At 44.9% G+C, this 6,078-nt stretch overlaps 1 non-coding gene across 1 annotated transcript; it reads right to left on the reverse strand.

Moving 5' to 3' along the window:
- Positions 1-1,817: 1,817 nt before the first annotated feature.
- Trnat-agu (transfer RNA threonine (anticodon AGU)) lies at positions 1,818-1,890 on the reverse strand. Its single transcript has one exon. It is a non-coding gene; the product is annotated as a tRNA-Thr (tRNA).
- Between the last annotated feature and the right edge of the window lie 4,188 nt (positions 1,891-6,078).

The raw sequence follows: 6,078 nt of genomic DNA on the forward strand, positions 1-6,078 counted from the left end.
TCTAAAATGTTCAAGAATTTTCTAGAATATATTATAGAATCTTCCAGAAGATCAGTGTTGTCAAACATTTCAGAGTGTTCTAGAATACATTCTAAGACGGAGAAAACGACGCACCACGAAGAAATTACCCGAATGGGACGGAAATCGATGATGCGATGTGCAAGCACAGGCAAACAAATTATTACAGAAAAATGGATGATTTATTTAAATGGTTCAAATGGCTCTGTTCACTACGGGACTTAAAATCTGTGCTCATCAGTCCCATAGAAGTTAGAACTACTTAAACCTAACGAACCTAAGGACATCACACACATCCATGTCCGAGGCATGATTCGAACCTGCGACCGTAGCGGTCACGCGGTTCCAGACTGAAGCGCCTAGAACCGCACGGCCACACCGGCGGGCCGATTTATTTAAGAGAGAGAGAGAGCTTTACAAATTGAGCTGTTCACCTCTGGCGCTTACACAAGCAGTTATTTACGTTTGCATTGAGTGATAGAGTTGCTGGATGTCCTCTTGGGGGATATCGTGTTGGATGCAGTCCAACTGGCGCTTTAAATCGTCAAAATCCCTAAGTGGTTGGAGGGCCCTGCCCATAATGCTCTAAACGTTGTCAGTTGCGGAGAGATCCTTGATCTTGCTGCACAAGGTAGGGTTTGGCTAGCACGAAGACAGGCAGCAGAAATTCCGCTGCATGCTGTTTCTTGCTGGGATGGAAGCCCGGGATAGCTTGCTATGAAGGGCAACAAAATGGGGGTAGAATATCGTCGACGTACCGCTGTACTGTGAGACCCGCCAGGTTAGCCGAGAGCGCTAATGCGCTGCTTCCTGGACTGGGGTAGGCGCACCGGCTCCAGATCGAATCCGCCCGCCGGATTAACGGCGAGGGCCGGTGTGCCGGCCAGCCTGGATGTGGTTTTTAGGCGGTTTTCCACATCCCTCTAGGTGAATACTGAGCTGCTCTCCACGTCCCGCCTCAGTTACACGACTCACAGACATTTGAAACTCATCCACACCTTTCGATGATTTACACTAGACGTAGACAGATGGGGTACTCCGATTCCGTCCCGGGGGGATACGGGTTGGCTACAGGAAGGGCATCCGGCTACCCCTTTACATTAACATGCCAAATTCGAATTAACCACGCCAACCCCGCACACAATGAGGGACAAAGGTGCAAGCGATAGATCGATAGACAGTACCGCTGTACTGTGAGGTTGCCAGGTATGCCAACGAAAGCGCTCCTGCTATGAAATGAAATAGCCGTTGGACCATTGCTCCTGGTTGTCGGGCCGTAAGGCTGGCGACTGTCGGGTTGGTATCTCACTGCTGTCCGCGGCGTCACCAGACGCATCTTCGCTGTCATCAGGGCGCAGATAGAAGCGGCACATCGCTGAAGACAATTCTACCCCGTTCAATGAGATTCCTCAATTGAGAACTTTTGGAGCGTCGTGGGTAGGGCGCTCCAACCAGCTCAGGATTCTAAAGATCTATCGCGCCAGTTGGGTAGCATTCTACACGATATCCCTCAGGAGGATATACAACAACTGTCAATCAGTGCCAAGCCAATTAACTGCTTGCTTAAGAGCCAGAGGTGGACCAACACATTATTTAACTCGCTCAATTTGTAAAGCTCTTTCCCCTGAATGAATCATCCAATTTTTCTGATTTGTAGTAATTTGTTTATCTGTACATGTACATCACACCGATTTCCGCCCCATTTGGATAATTCCTTAGTGGAGCGACGTATTTTTTTTGTCTTAGAGTGTATATATACTACGATAACGTTGGAAGCTGAAGAAGTGAATTGAAATTTGTGCCGCGGCCGGGACTCGAACCCGGGACTTCGTACTTACTAGGCAGGTATGCTGACCATTACACCACCACAGCATTATGATCAACAGAGCTGAACGAACTATCCAAGTCAAATACGCTCCCCAACACAAACCCCAATTCACATCTCCCCTTATATTGTCACTATTACCAGGGCTCTCCGACATTTGAATAGCACCCCAGCATTGGACGTAATGGGGAAGTACTGTACTACATGTGATCGTACAGATCTTAAATTAGATTTTCCCTCAGACATTTAAGAGTCCAATTATCTACGATAACATTGGAAGCTGAAGAAGGGTATTCAACTTGGGGTCTCATAAGCAAAGAGGACCAAGGTTCCAGTACCGGCCACTGCACAAATTTTAATTCACTTCTTCAGCTTCCAACGTTATCGTAGATAAATTACAGACTTAAATGCCTCCGGGAAACTGTATCTATATCGTTTAATGTTTTCGATTGTTGTAAAATGTTCTGGAATGTTCTAAAGAATCTCAGAGTGTTCTGAATTGCCCTTAGCATTCTATTAAGTTGTAGAATATTCTTGAATGTTTTAGAATGCTGTGGGGCATTGTAGAAAGTTCCAGGGTGTTCTTTAATGTGCTCAAATATTTGCGAATGTTTTGGAATGTTCTAGAACATTTTGGAATGTTCTGAATTGTCCTTAGCCCTTAGCGTTCTATTAAGTTGTAGAATATTCTTGAATGTTGTGGGACGTTGTATAAAGTTCCAGGGTGTTCTTCAACGTTCTCGAATATTTGCGAATGTTTTGGAATGTTCTAGAATATTTTGGAATGTTAGTGATGTCCTACAAAGAAATGAACAATCGATAGATGCGATGTACATGCACAGGCAAACAAATGATTACAGAAAAAATGGATGATTTATTTAAATGGTTGGAATGTTCTAGAATATTCATTTCAATGCATCTATCGATTGTTCATTTCTTTGTAGGACATCAATAACATTCCAAAATATTCTAGAAACCTTATTTCAAAGAACAGTATTGTTGAATACTTCACTGAATTTGAAAGTACTTAAGACTATTTTTGAGGATTCAAGAATATTTTTGAGCGTGAAATATTAACATTTTTTGCGATTTTTTGATTGCTCATTTCTACTTTGTTTTCGAATGTTCTCTAGTGGTCTGAAAAATTCCCAGAAAAGAAATGAAAACAAAGATCAAGCAAAGCGTGTCATTTTCAGTTATATTCAAATTTTCATGTAGTACGTGATATGCTACAACATTTTTTAAATCCTGTTTGGCAGGTTTTAAGTTGTAGCAGACCAGAAAAGTAACCAGGAACAGCGTCATTTTGCGGTGTAACTGATGCTGCATTTCCTCCAGCGACTGGCTGACGCAGCACCAGTCTAACAGGCACCGAAGCCTTGCGAGAGATCATTATGCGGGCGTGCACAGTACAAAGAGAATATAACAATCCAGTTCGCTGAGCCCATTGTTTGGTATAAGACCGGCTGGCTGAGTGTACCGACAGATGAGAGAACTTCTCGGCAGCCTGGTCCAAGGACTCAGGTCACCTCTCTTGACGTTACGGGGAAGTCTGCCCGCTGATACCTAATAACGAGTTCCGGGAAGCGGCAGGACTTCGAAAAGGCGCGCTCGTGACGCAAATCAATAACTATTCTGCGGGCGTGACGCAGGATTCTGGGCTACCGAGCCGGCGGCGGTTCCAGCACAGCGTGCAACTCCGTGGCTGTTTCGCAAATCGGCAGATGGCTACCCACGATAGCAGGCCGTGTGTAGCTTCACACGCGCTTTTCATCTCGCAACGCTGTGTCGGTGGCCCATGGGATCGCAGCTTGTCTAGGTTACCAGTCTGCGCTGGCGAAGCAGTCTCTCATGCTCTTTCATATTCGTGTCGCTGCCTACGTTAAATGCTTGATGAAATTCGCGAGTTTTTATGCGGAGACTGTATGAGACTTTTTACTTGGGAAGTGGCGGGACTGCGTAGGACACACACACACACACACACACACACACACACACACACACACACAGACTCGTACAGATTCACGTGTGCACACACGGCGCACTCAATGGCTATTTTAAACTCCAGAATAGGGCACTGCGTGAAACATTTCCCCTAAAGACCTCATTCAACCACGAACAATCCTAATAAAACAGAATTAAATACTACGTCACTACTCCGCAGCCACTTGACAGTGTGTGGCGATGGGTGCTAGTGATATCCCCTCCCCTCCCCCCCCCCCCTTTTTCCCTGTTCCAATCGCGAATGGGGCGTCGGAATAAAGATTGTCGGTGAGCCTCTGTATTAGCTCTAATTTTTCGTTGTGGTCATTTCGCGAGACAAACGTGGGAGGAATTAATATTTTCTCCGACTTTTTCCGGAAATACTCCATAATGCACAGCGTCTCTCTTGCAGGGTCTGCAAGTGGAGTTTGTTGAGCATATATGGAAACTTCACCCGTGCGGCTGATCCCGGCGGAGGTTCGAGTCCTCCTTCGGGCATGGGTGTGTGTGTTTGTCCTTAGAATAATTTAGGTAAAGTAATGTGTAAGCTTAGGGACTGATGACCTTAGCAGTTAAGTCCCATAAGATTTCACACACATGTTTTGTAAGCTTCACGGCTACTAAACTATCCCGTGACGAAACAGGCCGCCCTTCTTTCGATCTTCCCTGTCTCTTCTATTAGTCCTACGTGGTAAGAATCCCAGAGTGATGAGCGACACTGAAGAATCGATTCAACAAGTGTTTTGCACGCCACTTCTTTCGTGGATTAGTTACATTTAGTTACGATTCTTCTTATTAATTTCAGTTTGGCGTCCTGCTTTTCCTACTACGGGTGCTCAAAATGTCTCTCCGCAGTGCCGGCCATCTGATTGTTAGCCGCGTGTGCCGTATGATTGTTCGCCTGCCTGGGTTACTTCCCTTCAAGTGGACTCTCCCAACATTCCACTGTTTCGTTTACCGCAGCCAGCGTCAGTAGTATCGTTGATGAGTGCCGTTACGTGTTGACGTGAACGTTAAGTTTAGTTTCTTTGTTCGTTTGTTTCGTTTTTGTCACTGTTAAAACGCTAACCATTGAAGAACGTGTGTTTTTAGTCGAACAAGTGTTCAAAGCAAACGGTAAATGCAGTTTCAGTTCCTCAAAAATTTAATTCAGTTTTCCCGGAGACAACACTCCCACATCGCGATACTGTGCGAGATTTGATTAACAAATTTCGAAGTACGGGTTCAGTCACAGATGAACCGAAAAGTAGTCGTCCTAGCGTTTTGCTGGCCGGAGTGGCCGAGTGGTTCTAGGCGCTTCAGTCAGGAACCGCTCGACCACTACGGTCGCAGGTTCGAATCCTGCCTCGGGCATGGATGTGTGTGATGTCCTTAGGCTAGTTAGGTTTAAGTAGTTCTAAGTTCTAGGGGACTGATGACCTCAGCTGTTAAGTCCCATGGTGCTCAGAGCCATTTGAACCTAGCGTTTTGTCTGAGGATAAGCTACTCGATATTTCCGAGAAAATGCCCATGAATCGGAACAAGTCACTAAGAAAACACGTCCAGGAAATCGATGTTAGTGTCGGAAAGGTCCACACAGCTTAAGAATAAATTAGAACTCCTCCCATACATAGTGACAGTCGTGCAAGAACTGAAAAATACTGATCATAGCAAGACACTGCATTACTGTCAATAGTTCAAAAATTTCGTTCAACAAAGTGGAAGGGATATTCTGAATGAAACGTTTTTCACTGATGAGGTGTGGTTTCATTTATCCGGGTACATGAACTCGTAAAATTCTGTTGTGTGGAGTACTGCAAATCCATTGTGTATTCATCAGGAATCACTTCATTCTGTGAAAATAGGAGTTTGGATTGCAATTTTTGGACGTCGGATTGTGGGTCCCATATTTTTCAACGAAACAATAAACGCGCAACGTTACTGCAGTGATATTCTGTACCCATTCATAGGAGAACTTGCGTTAAGTGAAATACTGAACGGTTAAACAAGGTGGTGCAACCGCGCATTCAGCTCGCATTTCAAAGTCACTGCTTTCTGAAATTTTTGGTGATCGCGCATAATTTCAGAGTTACTTTGGCCTCCACAATCGCCTGACCTAACACCACCTGACTCTTTCTTCTGGGGTGCAGCGAAAGCAACTGTCTATAAAAACGGTCCAATATCCATCGATGAATTGAAAACTGCAATAACCACTTTCACTGCTTCTGTTACAGAAGGACGGTTACGGCTTGTGTTTGAAAACGTGATTAGAC

Source organism: Schistocerca gregaria, chromosome 1 (genome assembly GCF_023897955.1).
Source record: "Schistocerca gregaria isolate iqSchGreg1 chromosome 1, iqSchGreg1.2, whole genome shotgun sequence".
Taxonomy (NCBI): Eukaryota; Metazoa; Arthropoda; class Insecta; order Orthoptera; family Acrididae; genus Schistocerca; species Schistocerca gregaria.